This window comes from Triturus cristatus, chromosome 7 (assembly GCF_964204655.1).
Source record: "Triturus cristatus chromosome 7, aTriCri1.1, whole genome shotgun sequence".
Lineage (NCBI taxonomy): Eukaryota > Metazoa > Chordata > Amphibia > Caudata > Salamandridae > Triturus > Triturus cristatus.
In genome coordinates, this window is record NC_140590.1 from 1158619282 (window position 1) to 1158638104 (window position 18823).

At 46.6% G+C, this 18823-nt stretch overlaps 1 protein-coding gene and 1 long non-coding RNA gene across 2 annotated transcripts in view; both read left to right on the forward strand.

Annotated features, from left to right (window-relative positions):
* The window catches only part of LOC146811315 (uncharacterized), a 1339659-nt gene that overhangs the window by 69636 nt on the left and 1251200 nt on the right, over positions 1 to 18823 (forward strand). The gene's annotated exons all lie outside the window — the stretch shown is intronic.
* Positions 4989 to 5501, forward strand: LOC146811316 (uncharacterized). The gene is made up of 4 exons (XR_014965813.1): positions 4989 to 5072; positions 5155 to 5212; positions 5314 to 5357; positions 5442 to 5501. It is a non-coding gene; the product is annotated as an uncharacterized LOC146811316 (long non-coding RNA).

Here is an 18823-nt window from a genome sequence, read left to right on the forward strand (position 1 = left end):
CCCGGGCTCAGCCCGGCAACGTCCGCGCGCGTCCCGCGCCCTCTGCCCGGGCTCAGCCCGGCAACGTCCGCGCGCGTCCCGCGACGCGGAGAGAGCCTCTGCTTATGTAGCGCCTCCGGGCGCGGAACTGTCCGGAAGGAGGTCCTAGCGGCAGCAAAGGATGCCGGGAGCTGTAGTTCCCCCCCACTGCGGCCAACGATGGACGGTGGCGGCGAGGGGAACACACAGCGTCAGCATCCCGCTGCTCGGTTGGTATTGCAAATGGTCACCAGTCACCATAAATCTGTGCACACCATTGCGCAGTATTTATTCTCACGAGTTCATACATACTAAACTCGCCCCTGCACTCCCCTCATACCAGGAATTACCATGGACACACATATCCCCCATGCATTCTTATGGGAGGGCAGGCCAATCTCACCACACGCACTTTACACTGGGCCACAGTGCTAAAGTGCCCAGAGGCCTAAAACCACTACCACCATGCCAGAGATTAAGGAAAAAAGTTCAAGGGTGAACCTGCCAAAAAGTGCCAAGTTCAACACTACACATTTATTTTTTCTTTTGCACTGGAAATTATCCATGTATGCTGATTGTAAGAAAATATATCGGAGAACTTGATACCTAGGTAGCCATGGTATTTGCACTGAATCAATTTAAGCACTTGGAGTTAGAACATAGACTGTTTTGGTGTTTTGAGTCCTATAGTAATTTTTAATGACTTTTATAATGATGTTTCTGTGAGCAGTTCTTTGAACAATAGAATTAATTAAAAAGACACTGCCTACACACCACCTTAGCATCCACGGATAAACAAAACATTGCAACCTCCAAAATATTGGGAACTTCAGACTCCGTTGCATCTAATCACACTGTTGATGGGGAGATGATGTGGTGTAACAGCCAGAGCTGCTGACTTTGGAACAGGGTAACCAGGTTTCGCAAATCACTTAATTCGGGGACGCAGTAAGACCCTCAAAGCGCTACCATCATAGTGGTGGAAGGGTACTGCCTTCACTAGGAGTTAAACAGCACAAGTGCTGTGGTGGCAGCATACTGTGTAGTGATCAGTAGTAGTGAACAGGTCCTTTTTTTACTCGGTGTCACTGGAGTGAGGTCTACAGGGTCACTCACCTTTAAAAAAAAATTCTGCTGCATTGTGCTTAAGTCACCTCCGGCCTACATCGGTTGATGTGGAAGTGCGAGTGTGATGAAAAAGCGCTGAGTGCATGTGTACTTGCAAGGAATACACTACAACTAGGGTAAAGTGTGGTAAAGATTTTACATGGTAAATGTGTGTGCTGGCAGGGTGTGCTTTTAAAGCAACACCCTCTGATGCAGTACAGAGAGACTTCAGTACTGAACAGAGTGCGTGTGCTGCATGTGAGAATGCTGAAGGTAGGGACCGAAGTACTAGGCAGTGAGTGTGCTGTGAATGTCCTCAGAGTGCAGGAGTGCCTGCACTAGTTCATAACAGGGAGGCCCTTGGGTTCCATTTAGCAATCCTAGACCTGCATGGTTAAAACATGACGACTAGAGCTATCCCCCCACACAGAGTTGTATATTGCTGCATTCCAGTAAACTGTGTGGGACAAGCACAGGATGAGGTGAGAGAAGGGCTCCCCCTGTGCATTTCAAAGCGTTCTTTGATGCAGTGACAGAACACAAGGAAAAGGGGCCTGGACATATCTCAGGAAGAGGCAGATGCAGCTGATAAGAGAATCATAAAGGGTAGGGCTGAGGGCTCAAAATTAACCTTTGATGCACATATCACTGTGGCTGACACCCAGGTGTGAAAACTGGTCATTTCCATGAATCTTGTTGTGGGTTAATCAGCTTTGGAGTCCTGTCTGCTGTAACAGATATCCTTTAGGAAGAAGAAGAAAGGGGGGAGTTGTCCATTTAAAAAAAGCAGAACCCCAACATAAAACTTAAAAGGTCTGAACCCTAAATCACATTTTTGGGCCTGGAAAATAATTATAAGTAGGGGAGTCTGAGACACCAAACTCTTTCATCAGCCGAGCAGCTATCCAGGCTGTGTGAGGAGGGGAAGCTCTGCAAGACTTCTGCCTGTGACCAGGACTAGGGGCCCACCTGCTAGTCTCCCAGCTGGGTGACGGCACATCGCCCAGAGAAGCCAAGATATCCTGCCTGAAACCTGGAGCACCAGTACCTGCCTGCTTGCCAAGACCTGTGTGCCTGTGAGGAAAAGGAGATCATTGGAGGGAGAGAGGTCCAGATGAGAGCCACAGAGTGAGGACTCTCTGTACGAGCTGTGAAGAATCAAGCCTTGCTTGTGTGCTGGACTTAATTAGTGACCGCATATGACAGGAGGGTCCGCTATTAACTGAGTTAGAGGGGTGCAGTTGGAGAAACCCACTCCCCGCACCGATTGGGCTGTTGCCTGTGACTCAACTAACTGGGTGACTCCGTATGCCAGGAGGAGCACCGCTGATTGCCCAGAGATTGTGGTGGAAGAAACTTATCAACGCACCGATCGGGTTGTTGCCTGTGTGGCAAATTAACTAGGCAATCCCGTATGCCAGGAGTGGCAGCTGTTGCATGGATTGAAGCCTATAGCGGGACAAAGCCAGCCCCACACCATCGTGCCATTGTCTGTGTGCTGAAGTGGCTTGGTGACCCTATATGCCAGGAGGAGCCGCTGTGACCATCCACGTGAGGCTAGCATGACCAGAGTGAGAAGGCCGGAGTGGCAACCCCGTATGCCAGAAGGGGCTCCTGAAGATGCTGAAGTCAAAAGGTCCTGTTGGTCGCCTGGGCCCGGGAAACTATTTTGAACTAGGTGCATCTTTTCAACTGCATCTTTTGGACTGCTACCAAGGCACTATGTTGGCGCAAGGAGAGACTGCTGAAGCCTCTCGTCCATCTGACTTCCACAGGTAGCGTGGCTCGGGGATGAGAGCCCCTGTCTGCCAGGTGCAGCTGCATTTGACCATGGGCAGCCCAGAGCAGGACCGTGCTGCACCACCACAGAGTACTTTGCCCCTGGAGCGGGTAAGCTGAAAACTGGTCCTTTGGGCCCCGGGGAACATACCATCATTGGTGCTGCTTAATCCTAGTCTTCACAAACTGAATTTACTTGCAGAATCTGAGGGAAGAGCTCTCGAGTATGGTGTATTAGTTTACATTCCCTAGATGCGGCCATCAGTGAATGGGGAATAACACTGAGCCTATTATACTAGGGGTGGGAGAACAAGGAGTGGCCTGAAAACTATTAGAACCTCGACCTCAAGGAGACTGTGTTATTGCTTTTTAAATGTTTTTTACCTTTGCATCTGTAGAGTTAGATTAAAAATACTTCTTTTTATACAAAAACAACTGTTTGACTGCGCATTGATTTATTGCTGCACTGCCTGAATGTTGAGTTATGACTCGTGTTCACTGATCCGTATCTGAGCTTCTCCTAAATCTCGACTGCTTGAGTTATACTACCCAGCTGAGAGTCAAGTGAAGACTCTCAGCTTGGTAGCGGGATCTATAGTAGGGTGGGCCCAGGACATTAGGGGTGAAAGGCCTAAACCAGCTTGGTTGGGCCCAGTAACTCCTGTGTGCCCCGTGGCCACCGGAACGGGATTCTGGCACTTATCTATGTGCATATACATAATGGCTTAAAGGTAAGCACATACAGAGGGTACATACCAGGTAACTGTAATCTGGTCCAATATTGTCACTGAGGAGTTCTGGTGATATCTTTGGCCCTGTCGTTTATAAATGTCAAAACAACATCTGATGGACACAATGCAGAACAATGTCATACATTCACCACAGTCCAGAGATCTGAGCAAAAATCCATCATTTTTTTGCTCACCATGCCATTCCAATTTGAACCCAGCCATATGCAAATCAGTCTTGACCCTGTGCCTCATGGGAACAGTCCAGCCTGAACTGCCAAGCCAGGTCCTCCCTGGACTGGAACCAAGCATCATAGGACCGGTTTCGGGGTTTCACCCCTCTTCAGCCAGGATAGCTTGATTCCAGTGGCATGAAGAGCACGGGACTCATGTCTGAGCATACCCGTCCCACTCGGGGTGACAAATGCAAAAACAACAGCTGATGGACAGAATGCAGAACAATGTCATACATACACCCCAGTACAGAGATCTGGGCATAAATCCATCTTTTGTTTGCTCGCCATGCCATTCCAGTTTTAACCCAGCCATGTGCAAATCAGTCTTGACCCTGTGCCTCATGGGAACAGTCCAACCTGAACTGCCAAGCCAGGTCCTCTCTGGACTGGAACCAAGCATCCTAGGACCGGTTTCGGGGTTTCACTCCTCTTCAGCCAGGATAGCTTGATTCCAGTGGCATGGAGAGCACGGGGTCAAGACTGATTTGCATATGGCCATGTCTGAACTGGGATGGCGTGGTGAGCAAAATAAAGATGGATTAAACCCAAATCTGTGACTGGGGGTGAATGTTTTGCCAATGTGCAACATTCCGTCCATCATCTTGTGTGTTTTGCTGTTTGCCCTGTGTGGGAAGGGTATGCCCAGACGTGGGTCCCGTGCTCACTACGCCACTGGAGTCAAGCTATAGTGGCTGAAGAGGGGTGAAACCCCGAAACCTGTCCTAGGATGCTTGATTCCGGTCCAGGGAAGACATGGCTTGGCAGTTCGGGCTGGGCTGTTCCCATGAGGCACTCTTAAATTAACAATTTTGTTGTAGGGTGTTTCATTTAGACGACCAAAGTGAATTAAACTACAATTTCTCTTTATAAACCTACAATTCCCGTGAATACGTGCAGCCAGGAAATGCGTGACGTTAAGTATACGCGTCGGGCAGTGTGATCACAGCCGGCGGTGACTAGACCGCCGATTGAGAGCCAGCGGAAAGAAAGAATACCCGTTGAACATGAAGCCAAGGTAGGAGAATAATATATAAGCGTAATCAGATAAAAAGAAATCGCGACTCCTCCTGCGATGTGGAATCAGCTTAAGTTTCATTTAATTTCATTGTTACAGCTGGTTATATGACAAATCATCGTTCTCCTCAAAACGGTTCCCAAATAAATAATGTGGCACGAGTAGAGATCACCCCCACGATGTTTTCAAGTAAGTCACTTGCAATTCTATTAAACTCTTCAAACTAGTTTTCGAATGGTACAACATTAACGAGGTGTTCCCGTTTTTTTAGGAATTGGAGCACTGGATACATTGTTTAATTAGAAAGAAAACACCAGACAACTTATAACGTAAGCGAGTCACGGGAGTGTTGAGTAAATGTGTGTTGATGATTCAACTACAAATTGGTTTTTGACTTTGGTCCAATTTTGATTGTTGTCTCCCCATATAGATTTGTTCCTTACTCTAGATCGGCTGATCTATCTATTTTTTGAGGTAAGCCAAATTGTGAGCAATGGCTTAGTTTTATAAAGAGGCTGCTGGGCGTCTATTTTCACTGAAAAAGTTCTTTGCTTTTAGCTTACAGGTCCTGATGAGAACCCCGGGATTGGAGGGGATTTGAAACGCGTATAAGTTGGAGGTAATAATTGTGTTTTGTATATGTTTTTTTGAATAATAAAAAACTATTGATGATGGATCGATAAAATAAATAAAATAAATTTATTGATTAATCAGATGGAAAGAGAGGTCTAAGGTTCATGTTGTTTCCTTCAATATGTTCCCTCGTAATTAAATGCGAGTTTAAAAAAAGCATCAGTATTGGTATTGTTGTTGTTATTTGGTATAATGGAGGCTTGGCCTTACTGATTTGAGCCCAAACCCAGTCTTGGTATTGGTTCATTTAGCAGAGATTTCTCTGCGAGGTTTGTTCGTGCTGTGTCTAGTCCACAGATATGGATGAATAGGAAGGGAATTTTTTCCATGTTTTATAAAAAATAGAGTGGAAGTTGTAGAATTTTTGTTTTTGTTGTGAAAGTTGATAGATACGTTTTTTCAGTTTGATTGAGAGAATGACAGAGAGATACTTTTGCATACAGTGAGGAACATATAAAAAAAACTACTAGGTGCCCCTCCTCTTTTTGCTTCAGCCTCTTTAAGTACCTCGGCAAAAAATCAAAATGAGTCTGATAAACTTCTGAGACTAAAGAAAAAACAAATAAAAACAGATTTACATGGACATTTCTTGATCCAACATTTAAAGGCAGGTTCTATCCCGGGAGGACTGCAAATTAAAAATATTCCAGTAATTTTCACAGAAGATCCGCTATACAAGAAAGGGTATAGCTTCCTTGAGACAAAATGTAGTAGAGATCTGATGGTTCTAACAGTGGAAACTGCACAACGAATTTCCAAACAACAACTGGAGGAAATAGAGATTCTTGAATCAGAGATCAAAGCAAATCAGATGATCACAGATTCTAAGGCACTATTAGAAAAAGTCGAAAAAGAAATTTTTGAATTCAAAGACTAAAATGTAAATCAAAAAGGTAACAAATTTGAAAAAGACAAAATAAATTTTGCACTAGAAAAAGTGTACCCTTATCTACAGTCGGATTTTTATCTAAGAGTGGATTCACGGAGATATCTTCCAGAATTCCAAGGAAGATCTTCAAATAACTTCATAACAGTCTCGGAAACATCATCCTCCTCCAGTGGGAGTGAAGGAGAAACTAACGAAGGTCATAGAAACCCTAATAGAAGAGGAAATTTTCAACAACAGCAACAACAAACCCCTTTTTTAGGGAGAGGTCAACAAAAACCATGGGGGAGAATAAGATTCAACGACCAACCTTGGGAGATGTCCACCCACCGACAGAATTACAAAAACTAGAGGTATCATCGATATATAATTTATCAAAGAAAATTCTGACTAAAGACGAACAAAGCATATTATAGAAAGGTTTATCATTTGTTCCTTCAAAAAATACGGATTTTGTGAGACTAAAAACAGAAGCCATAGAATTCTGTCGAAAAATCAGGCTAAAAACCTTTTTTGCTGAAAACTCATACACGGAGACAATGGAAAATACCGGCCTGAAGAAAAATTCGTTGTTTTGTCCACCGACTAATAAAATTCCAAAAGAAGTGGTAATTTTCGAGAAGACTATTTTGTCAGCAATCACAGAAATGGAAAAGAAAAAAAGATGGGTTAAATACAATACATCTAGATCCCAAATGGAAGCTCTATCAAACCTTCAAAAGGATAATTCAATTATAATCAAGCAGGCTGATAAAGGCGGCTCCATTGTTGTATGGGATACATCTGAGTACACATCAGAAGTGATGAGACAGTTAGGAGACAATGAATGCTATAGGCAAATCAATAAGGATCCAACAAGTGATTTGCAAAATCAACTTTTTCCAATTTTGGAGAAAGGGCTACAACAAGGGTTTCTGAGTAAAAAAGAATATGATTATTTGTGAAATAAGAATCCCAGGACCCCTTTATTTTATGTCCTTCCAAAAATACATAAAAATGAAACTTCACCACCTGGTAGACCCATCGTATCAGGTTGTGAGTCACTAATGGAGCCAATCTCAAAATTTGTTGACCATTTTTTAAAACCATTCATGCCTGAAGTTCCATCTTTCCTACGAGATACCACTGACTTCATCAACAAACTAGTCCCAGTACAATTTGAAAAAGATACTCACCATCTAGTGACATTGGATGTGGTATCTTTATACACACAGATACCTCAGGACGACGGACTGTCAGTAATCTTTTCTTATCTGGAAAGTAGAGCAAGACCAACAAGAGTTCCAACAGAGTTTATTATGGAGCTAGCAAGTTTTGCGTTAAAGAAAAACTACTTTAATTTCAATGTGGACTTTTATTATCAAGTAAAAGGAGTAGCAATGGGGTGTCCCTTCACCCCAGAGCTAGCGGTTCTTTTTATGGCAAAATACGAGGAGAAATTCGTCCATAACGATTCTCCATTTTTCCAATTCATTGGAAACTGGACTCGTTATATAGACAACATATTCATGGTATGGACAGGCAATGAAGAAAATCTTTGTAAGTTCCATCAATGGCTGAATAACAGAACTGAAGATATAAAATTCAGTATGAACCATTCAAGAACAAAGATGGTTTTTTTAGACATCGAGGTATATCCAGCTGAAGAAGGACTGGTTACTACATTATTCAAAAAATCAACCGACCGAAATAAAGCATTACATTTCTCAAGCAACCATCCTAGGAATTTAAAAGAGAACCTGCCCTATGGGCAATTCCTGAGAGTGAGACGTAATTGCTTCTACAAAGATGAATACATGCTCCACGCAACAAAACTGCTTGAAAATCTAAAACGAAGAGGCTACCCCAAAAAACTGTTAAAAAGGGCCATGAAAAGGGCATGGTGGACCCCTCGAGAAGTTCTACTTAAAAAGAAGAATAAACCAACACTGGGAAGAATAGTTTGTGTTTCAACATTTTGTCCAAACGTCAATGTTTTGAAGAAAGTCATTAATCTAAATTGGCATTTGGTAAAGAATTTAGACCATTCTTTAAACATCAATCCGCTTTTTGCTTTTAAAAAAGATCGCAGCATTGCGAATGAAATAGTACGAGCAGCGATGCCATCAACAAAACAGATTTCTGTAAGGGACTATGTAGGCCTCCCGCCAGTATCTGGCCATCATAAATGTGGAACTTGCATTTGTTGTGCGTCCACAGAAGAAGGTGTGTTGTTCACACACAATTCGATTCACTGGAAACACGAGTCGTTCACCAATTGTAAAAGTAAATATGTGATCTATGGGATCCGTTGCCCATGTAATTTGCTTTATATAGGCAAAACGAACCAAGAGATCAGAATGAGAGTTTCTCAACATAAATCCAGAATCAATAAAAACGTCCAAACTGTGCCGTTAGTCAACCATTGGAGAGTTAACAACCATTCAATAAAAGACTTGAAATGGACAGTAATTTCGAAAGTGGAACAAGACGTGAGAGGCAGCGATCTAGAGTCAAAATTATCAAGAAGAGAAGCGATGTTGATAGTGAAATTCAACACAGCGATAAATGGGCTGAATGAATTATCAGAAATTTACAAACTAGGATAAGTCGATTTTCCAACTCAACACAGTATTGGCTCTCGCAATGTTTTCAAGTTAAAATCCATTTGATTTTAAGTTAAAGTCCATTTGTTATAATATCTGAATATGATAAGCAGTGATGCCATTCTGGCTTTCATTTGAAAGGAATCATGTATCCAACTATTCAATAAAGTTTGATTTGTTTTCATCAAAAATATCGCCATGCTAAGCACATCGATCCTACAAATATTGACATATCCCACAAATGCGGATTTAACACACTAATTATTTATGGAATAAGAATTATTTTTTTCAATCAAAAGAATTTTGTTGTAGGGTGTTTCATTTAGACGACCAAAGTGAATTGAAACAACAATTTCTCTTTATAAAACTACAATTCCCGTGAATACGTGCAACCAGGAAATGCGTGACGTTAAGTATACGCGTCGGGCAGTGTGATCACAGCCGGCGGTAACGAGCCCGCCGAATGAGAGCCAGCGGAAAGAAAGAATACCCATTGGACATGGAGCCAAGGTACGAGAATAATATATAAGCGTAATCAGATAAAAAGAAATCGCTACTCCTCCTGCGATGTGGAATCAGCTTAAGTTTCATTTCATTTCATCGTTACAGCTGGTGATATGACAAATCATCGTTCTCCTCAAAACAGTTCCCCAAATAAATAATGTGGCACGAGTAGAGATCACCCCCACGATGTTTTCAAGTAAGTCACTTGCAATTCTATTAAACTCTTCAAACTAGTTTTCGAATGGTACAACATTAACGAGGTGCTCCCGTTTTTTTAGGAATTGGAGCACTGGATACATCGTTTATTTAGAAAGAAAACACCAGACAACTTATAACGTAAGCGAGCCACAAGAGTGTTGAGTAAATGTGTGTTGATGATTCAACTACAAATTGGTTTTTGACTTTGGTCCAATTTTGATTGTTGTCTCCCCATATAGATTTGTTCCTTACTCTAGATCGGCTGATCTATCTATTTTTTGACTGAGGTAAGCCAAATTGTGAGCAATCGCTTAGTTTGTATAAAGAGGCTGCTGGGTGTCTATTTTCACTGAAAAAGTTCTTTGTTTTTAGCTTACAAGTCCTGATGAGAACCCCGGGATTGGAGGGGGTTTGAAACGTGTATAAGTTGGAGGCAATAATTGTGTTTTGTATAAGTTTTTTTGAATAATAAAAAACTATTGATGATGGATTGATAAAATAAATAAAAGAAATGTATTGATTAATCAGACGGAAAGAAAGGTCTAAGGTTCATGTTGTTTCCTTCAATATGTTCCCTCGTAATTAAATGCGAGTATAAAAAAAGCATCAGTATTGGTATTGTTGTTGTTATTTGGTATAATGGAGGCTTGGCCTTACTGATTTGAGCCTAAACCCAGTCTTGGTATTGGTTTTGTGAAATAAAAGCACCAAAAGATGTAATAGACATATTTTTACTACATTTAATGACTTGTCAATGATCTGCATTGTACCCGTCCATCATCCCCTTTGGTATCGCTTTGTTCGCCTAAGTTGGCAGGGTATGCCCAGACGTGGGTCCCTTGCTCACTTTGCCACTGGATTCAAGATAGCCTGGCTGATGAGGGTTATGAACCCGAAACCGGTCCCAGGATGCTTGTTTCCGGTCCATGGAAGACATGGCTTGGCAGTTCGGGCTGGACTGTTCCCATGAGGCGCAGGGTCACACTGATTTGCATATGGCCATGTCTGAACTGGGGTGGTGGAGTGAGATAAAGAATGATGATGGATTAAACCCAGATCAGTTGACTGGGGGTGAGTGTTTGATTTGCTCAAGCGCTCCATCCATCATCCCCTTTGGTATCACTTTGTTCGCCTAAGTTGGCAGGGTATGCCCAGACGTGGGTCCCTTGCTCACTTTGCCACTGGATTCAAGATATTGTATTTTCTGTCAAATAAGGTATTGTTCCAATGGCTGATACATCTTATTTAAAGTTTTTGGGTCTGCAATACTTCCCTGAAATGGCTATGCACTGCTATGAGAGGAATATGGCACTATTGTAAATTACACATGTATATCCAGTTCTCTTTTTCTTAGCACTAGACTAATTTTTGTTTTTAAAAATACACACTTACTCCAAGTCAAACTTGCACTTAGTCACTGTTTCTTCCCAAATTAAAGATGGTTAGACAAAGATGCACAGATTTAAATGTGCGCATGCAACAAAAAATTAATTACGGAAAGTAATGTTGGCAGCCATCTTAGTGAAAAAGTCAAAGTCATGTAAAACAATTTTTTTTCATTCTTCTAATGATGAGCATCGACAGCATTAGACACTTCTGCAGGATTAGATTGAGACCTACGCGTAGACGCCTACATGTGGAAAGTTTGTGCATGCCCATATCCCTGCTGAACTCCTCTCACTGAGCTCCTGTAGCTACAGCCGGTGCACAGTGCCTGCACCCTGAGCCACTGTAGTATTCACATTCCTTCACTTGAACAGATGCCTGGTTCTCTCTCAAAGGAAGATGGAAGGTTTAGCTAACAATGTTGGGGAGTATGCAGAGCCTTTGTCCACTGACAGCACCATGATTTGAGGGCACCATGATTGCAGCAACACCCCCCTTGTTTGTGGTGCCACCAATCCATACATTAACGATTATCGCACATGCACTAACAGAGGATCCTGCAGGAAATCTCTCTAACTGGTCTATCTTACTGTACCCTTGAAGTTAGGCTGCAGTCACAAGTTGTATGCATTACTCCTCCAGCCACTCACTGTGGATTTTGCCTGCCTGCTGCATCCGCCTAGGAATATAAATATATAAAACAACACATCTCTCAGGATGTCAAAAATTTACATTTGATGTTCCCCATGAAACACAACTTTAAACTGGGCTAGACCACCTTTTACATTTCTAAAAAATAGAAGCCAAGCCACCTGCGCAACATCTTCACTCCAACCCAGTGCCTAATTTGTGTAAAAATAAAGGGTGCTGGTGATCAAAATGTTTCTTTGGAGATTGGTGCTGCTACTACCCAATGCCGGGAGCAAAATGAATAGGTGAAAGTGCTGTAAAGTTTGCCTTAGTAAAACAGTCACCCTGTCCTGCTTCCGCACCCTCAAAATGCTCAAGGAAATCTTCAAATGGTCACCAAAGCCCTATCCCTAGCAAGCTGAACTGGGGCAAGGCATTTTATGTTGTAATCACCGCCCAACTTACTAAAAGACATCAGACCTTACAAAAAGAACAGCAGCTAGCCTCACGCTCAGACTTTCCCCAGAGCTAACATCATCACACACTCAGATGCAGGTATGTTAATTCATGGGACTACTGTGAGAAGCTGGCCTGGTATATGATGTCCACTAATGTAAGTGGGCTCCTTGCACCAGTCCAGACAACCCTTATGGGGATTGAGGAGATCGAAGACATCCATAGAGAGCTATCCAAGTAGTGGCTGTGGAGAGCAGCCTTCAGATTTAGTCTTGAAGGAGTGTAAAGCAGCTTGTTTTACCAGAATGTAATCTTATAGTATAGAAGAAATGAAAAAGAACCACACAAAGTATTTATAAAAATATGTATTTATTATGTGACACTTTATACATTACATTACCTCTCACACGGAGATAGAGACAAAGCACCCAATACCTTAGCTAATACTAAGGGTGGGCAGAGCTGGCGTAGTGCCTCTACGCACAGCTCCACGGAGTGTGAAACAAACTCAGTGGAGCTCCGCTTTGCTCTGCTTTCTCCACCCTCCCAAATTATTTAACAATGAAAAAAGAAGGCACGTACCTGCCTGTCTGCGAATGCGCAAGCGCAAGACGTACAATGTAGGGTTTTTTTTATTGAAGAAGAGATGCAAGGAGCAGAAGGAGAGCAGCCAGGCACGGGAGGTGGCAGACACACAGGTAATTGCCTTCTTTTTTCGTTTTTAGATAATTTGGGAGGCAGAGTTTTGCCTACCTCCGTGTTCGCAACGGAGCGTGGAATAGGCAAATCTGCGCAAACTCCGCTGGTGAAGCGGAGTTACCTACCCAGGCTTAACTAATACACAGTGGGCCCCAGGGAGACCAAACCATATATAAAGAAAGTGGCATAAGAACCACGGCTCGAGTCAAGACAATGTTGAGAGGAAGTAGAATTGTTGGGTACCCACAGAACCACCCATGGTAAGTAAATCGGGACCCCACGGAGAGCGTGTGAAGTGCGTGAACACAACCATGTGCTCCGTTCAAGTCTAGGTGCAAGTCGCGGTTGAAATTTTAAAGATTAGGGACCCTTCCCAGTGGACCATGAAGAAACCTTGTGGAAGACAGAAGGTTGGCGAGCCACCACACCCATGGATACCATGGTACCCAAGTTACCTATCCCAGGTAAGTCGGATGCAAAGGTGTGAAGTGGCGTCGGAAACCGCCATCAAACCCAATGGAGGACTTCAGGATAGTGCCTCTGCTGGAAGAGGAAAAAAAAATCCGGAGGAATACAAATGTAAATTCTTGGCGAGCAGTACCTGAAAGCAGGGGGGACAGAGTCTATATTCACTATGGGGTGACCAGGACACTTCGAAGGCAAATGCCCTCCGATGTTGGGTGCTTCAGGAAAGATGATGGTCACCTTGACTCTGCAGCTGCGAGGACCAGGCAATGCTGAGGATGACCAGGACCCGGATACGAGCTGTTCCATGAAGGATGTCGAGTGCTGAGGGGTCAGTGTCTGGTGGGAGCACTAACAAACCTTGGCAAATGCAACCCACACAGGAAGTCAAGAAGATGCACGGTTGGGACTAGCAAGGTCCAGGAGACTCACCACAAGCTGGGGAGTCAGGGGAGCTCAAAAGAAACAAGTGTGACCCTCAAGGGGACCCACAGGCCGGAAGCACGGGAGTCGCGAGAGGGCCTCAAGAAGCTCACCAACAGATGCAGGCCACCATGCACAGGATGTGATGTGGCTGAAGATTCTGGTCACTGGAGGGGCTCGAGGTTGGGGCTACTTGGAGCCCGAAGATCTTCTTGCAAGGATGTCAAAAAACCTTTGCAACTGCAAAGGGACGCAGTACCCAGGGGTCCGGTTATTGCAACCCTCACAAGGACTACTGGCCTCAAACTTGATTAGAGGGTAGAGCGGCCTCGGGAGCTGAGGAAAACCACCACCTGTGTTGCAGAGCCCACGGAGTCCGGAGGAGCTCGGGATCTGCAGACCGGTCGTCTTCATTGCGGTGCCTGTGAATACTGGGGAGTGGCTCCTTCACTCCAAGGGAGATTACTTCAGTTGTTCTTGATGCTTCACAGGCCTTGGAAGGTTCCTGTATGATGCACAGGCACAGACAATGCAGTAGACTGGAGGGGAGACAAAGTCAGGCCCAAACGAAGTTTGAAATCCAGAGTGAAATCCAGAGTGCCCAGACGGTAGAAATGCCGTGGTATCTGAAAGGAACAAGTTATTTATAGATTCCTTACCTTAGAATTACCCCCAGGTGTCCGGAAAGTCTTTTCGTCACCAGTACCTCTGCGCGTCAGAAGGTGGCATCGGTCAGCTCTGCGTCCGTCGTTGGCGTCGGGGTCGCCGGGATGACGTCCCGGTAGCTAATTAGACGCCACCCTCGCGGGCTGATGTCAGTTCTTCCTTTTTTCGTGCCAGCCAGCGCAGATCCGGGAAGAGCGGTACCTCTAGTCACGTTTTGACTAACTTTTTCTCGACTTTTGTCCACTTCTTTTTCAAGTCTTCGACTCCTGAGGTGCCAGAGGGATTCCCGGCTTCAAGCCATGCTGTTCCTGTCATTGGATGATGTCGGTGACGGATCCACACCGCATGTCTTTTTTGCCTGGAGTGCGACCACGACCCCAAGTCGTGCTCCGACTACCGGTCGATGGTGCCGAAGGCTTTGCAGAAGCTGTAGTGAAAGCTGCTTGAGCACCGGCGGTCAACTCCGTGCCATTCTAGGTCCCGGTCGATAGGAGCCACCATCATTCGTGTTTCAAGTCTTCGAAGTCATCGCACTCGTCGGGTAAGTTGAAGCATAAAAAGAAGTCAAAGAAGCATCGTCGCTCTTCAACTTCTCCTCGTCGGTCGGTCAGCCGACCCAATGAGGGACGCGGGTGGTGCCCCTCCTGCGGCTTCGCGCGCAGAGCCCGAAGAGTCAACTCCGCGTTTCCGTCCCTTTCCGGGACCCGGAGCGACTCCCGCCCAGCTTCGTACATTCTACGAGACGATATATGCCGGGCGGCCCAACCCTGCCGGCATGCCTTCAGGCCCCGCAGACTCGATTAGGGGTCTAGGACTTCTCCGCCGGCGGCTTCGGTGCCGCAGGGCCCCCTTGGATCCAGGCCTGGATCCAGATCGGCACCGGTTGACCTGATTACGCCTCCACCCGCGCCGCTTCCTCCGGCACCACTACCGTGTTTGATGCTGGTTGTCCCCCCTGCCGGTGTCGACCCCGGTCTTCAGCCCGACGTGGACTCGGAGATATACCGGCATCGTTCGATGCAGGATCCGGCACCGAGAGCAGTTTTTATGCACCTGTTTACTCCTGGGGCCCCTTTTCAACCAGAATGGCACCCAGAAGATGAGGAGGAGGACTTGGGAGGGGTCAGGTGACCCTCTAACTGACCAGGTGGACAGTGAACAGGACTAGAGAGAGGAACTGGGGGATGCCAGTGGTTTGAACACCTTTCCTGAGCTTGGCATGTAGTCTCCTCCTACCGTGGATATGGAGGAGGGAGCATCGTACGCAGTGGTGTTGCGTAGGGTGGCCGAGGCTCTCAACCTCGAGCTTCCTACAATGTCGGTCAGGTCTAACCTCCTTACAGAGGTGCTTCAACCGGCTGCGAGCTCTTTGGAGCCCTTGCTACCGTTTAATGAGGCCCTCACCGACATCCTTTTGGGCACATGGTCCAGGCCCAACACGGGGGCTCCCGTGGACAGGATGATTGCCCGATGCCACCGCCCATCTGTAGGCAACCCCACTTTCCTTTCCCAACACCCCACACCAGAGAGCTTGGAGGTCCAAGCCTCCACTTCCCAAAGTGCCTTCCCTACCGCTCCACTGGAAAGGGAATCCAAGAAGCTGGACCATCTTGGAAAGAACATTTTCTCTTCCGCTAGCTTAGGACTGCTGTCCATAAAAACCGCAAGTCTCTTGGCCCGTTATTCCCACTTGGTCTGGGATACGGTGGCGTAGGTGCTGCCTCAGTGTCCGGAGGAGGCCTGGGCAGTGCTCTCCCAGGCTGTTGCCGCCGGGAGGGATGCAGCGAAGTTTGTGATATGTTGTGGGCTGGACACTGCTGACTCCCTGGGCAGAACTATTTCAACGTCAGTAGCGCTTCGTCGCTATGCCTGGATGAAGTCGACTGGCTTTTCAGGGGATGTCCAGAACATCTTGATGGACATGCCCTTTGATGCCCATCGCCTTTTTGGCAGACAACGCGTATCAAGGACTCATGGGCTACGGCCAAGTCATTGGGCCTCTCCACCCACCCTGCACAGTCTGCTTTTTGCCCCTTTCGTGGATACGGAAGGGGTGTCCCGCTACATCCCGCCCAGAGCCACAGGCCGCAGCGTGTTACCCAACCTTAGAGCGGTTGGGGACACGGAAAAAAATGCCGTAGTTCTGGGGGGCCAGCGGGTGGGCGGCCAGTCCACCAACCCCCCCCCTCTGCAGCAGCCTCCAAACCCTCCTAGTCAGACCTTTCAGCCCATGAACCACCAGTGGTCGGCAGGATTCACCATCACCTCCCCCACTGGCTCACCATCACGTCGGAGAGGTGAGTTTTGCAAATAGTCCGAAGGGGCTACTCCCTCCCCTTTGAGACTACCCCTCCAGCCATGCCACCAAGATACCACCGCATGTCAGAGGATCATCTGGCTGTTCTCCTGCAGGAAGTTACGGCTCTCTTGGCCAAGGGAGCCATCAAGCGTGTTCCTGTCCCACAAGTAGGTCGAGGTTGTTACTCCCACTACTTTCTGTTCCCCAAGAAGGACAAGGGCCTGCGTCCTATCTTGGATCTCAGGGACATCAACTGCTTCCTCCATAAGGAGAAGTTCAAAATGTTGACGCTTGCTCAGGTCTTGTCTGCCCTCGACCCAGATGACTGGATGGTAGCGTTGGACTTGCAGGACGCTTATTTTCACATCCCTGTCCTGCCGGCCCACCGGCAATACCTATGGTTCACGGTAGGCCACAAGCATTTTCCATTTACCGTGCTCCCCTTTGGCCTTACCAGCGCCCCTTGGGTGTTCACAAAAGTGATGGCGGTGGTCGCAGCTCATCTGCGCAGATCAGGGGTTTCAGTGTTCCCCTATCTCGATGACTGGCTGTTGAAGCGGGCTCGTCCTAGACAGTCGTCTCCCACCTCCAGACCACGGCCGACCTCCTGCATTTGCTGGGGTTCTCCATCAATGTGCCGAAGTCACTCCTGATTCCCTCTCAGAAGCTCCTCTTCATCAGAGATTCTGGACACGATACAGTTTCGGGTCTATCCTCCCGAACAGCGAGTCCAGAATATTCAGGCTGTGATTACGATATTTCAGCCTCTATCCTGGGTTTCGGTCAGACTGACTCTGTGGCTGCTGGGCCTCATGGCCTCCTGCATCCTGCTAGCCTATCATGCCAGGTCGCATTTGCAGGTTCTGCATTGGGACCTGAAGTTCGAGTGGGTGCAGCATCAGGGGAATCTGTCCGATTGCGTCCAGATCTCGGAGGGCACTGCTCGACAACTGCAGTGGTGGCTCACAAACCAGGATTGGGTCAATGGCAGATCCATCTCCTTTCCCCAACCAGACCACTCAGTGGTGACGGACGCATACCTTCTGGGATGGGGCGGCCACATGGGAGAGGCAGAGATCAGAGGCCTCTGGTCTCAGACAGAGTCCGGGCTCCACATCAACCTTCTGGAGCTCCGAGGCAATTCGTCTTGCACTCAAAGCATTCCTTCCCCCTGTCCAGGGAAGATTAGTGCAGGTGTTCACGGACAACACCACCGCCATGTGGTACTGCAATAAACAGGGCGGGGTGCGGTCGTGGACCCTATGTCAAGAGGCACTTCATCTCTGGACATGGCTAGTGCATATCCCTGGTGGTTCAACACCTAGCAGGTTCTCTGAACACCAGGGCAGACAAACTCAGCCGCAGGTGCATGATGGATCATGAATGGTGTCTTCACTCGGAGGTGGTGCAAGGTCTCTTTCAACAGTGGGAAGAGCCTTGGTTAGATCTATTCACCACCAAAGAGAACGCGCAATGTCAGCAGTTCTGCGCGTTGGAATTTCCAAGGCGGCACTCACTAGGCGACGCTTTCCGTCGCGAGTGGAGTTGCGGTCTGTTGTACGCTTTTCCGCCTATACCACTTCTGCCCAGAGTGCCGAAGAAGATCAGGCGCGACCGGGCCCAAGTAATTCTTGTGGCTCTGGATTGGGCACGAAGAGTCTGGTATCCTGAGCTGCTCAACATGGCCATTGATCCTCCGATCAGACTGCCTCTTCGGGAGGATCTTCTGTCGCAGCAGCAGTGGACGGTCCTCCATCCGAACCTGTCCAGCCTCCACCTCCTTGCATGGAGATTGAGCAGTGGCAGTTGACGTCTTTCGACCTGCCTCCTGAAGTCTGTGATGTATTCTTGGCAGCCAGGCATCCCTCCACTAAGACGGTAAAAGCTTGCCGGTGGAACAAGTTTGTGGCATGGTGCACAGTAAAGGCTTTGGATCCCTTTTCTGCCCCTCTTTCTGAGGCTCTCTTGTTTCTTCTTTCTCTTGCCCAGCAGGGCTCTGATCTGGGCACTTCTCAAGAGCTATCTTTTGGCCATCTCTGCTTTCCTTTGGCTTCCAGATCAGCCTTCCCTTTTCAAGTCCCCGGTTGTTAGTCGCTTCTTGAAAGGCATA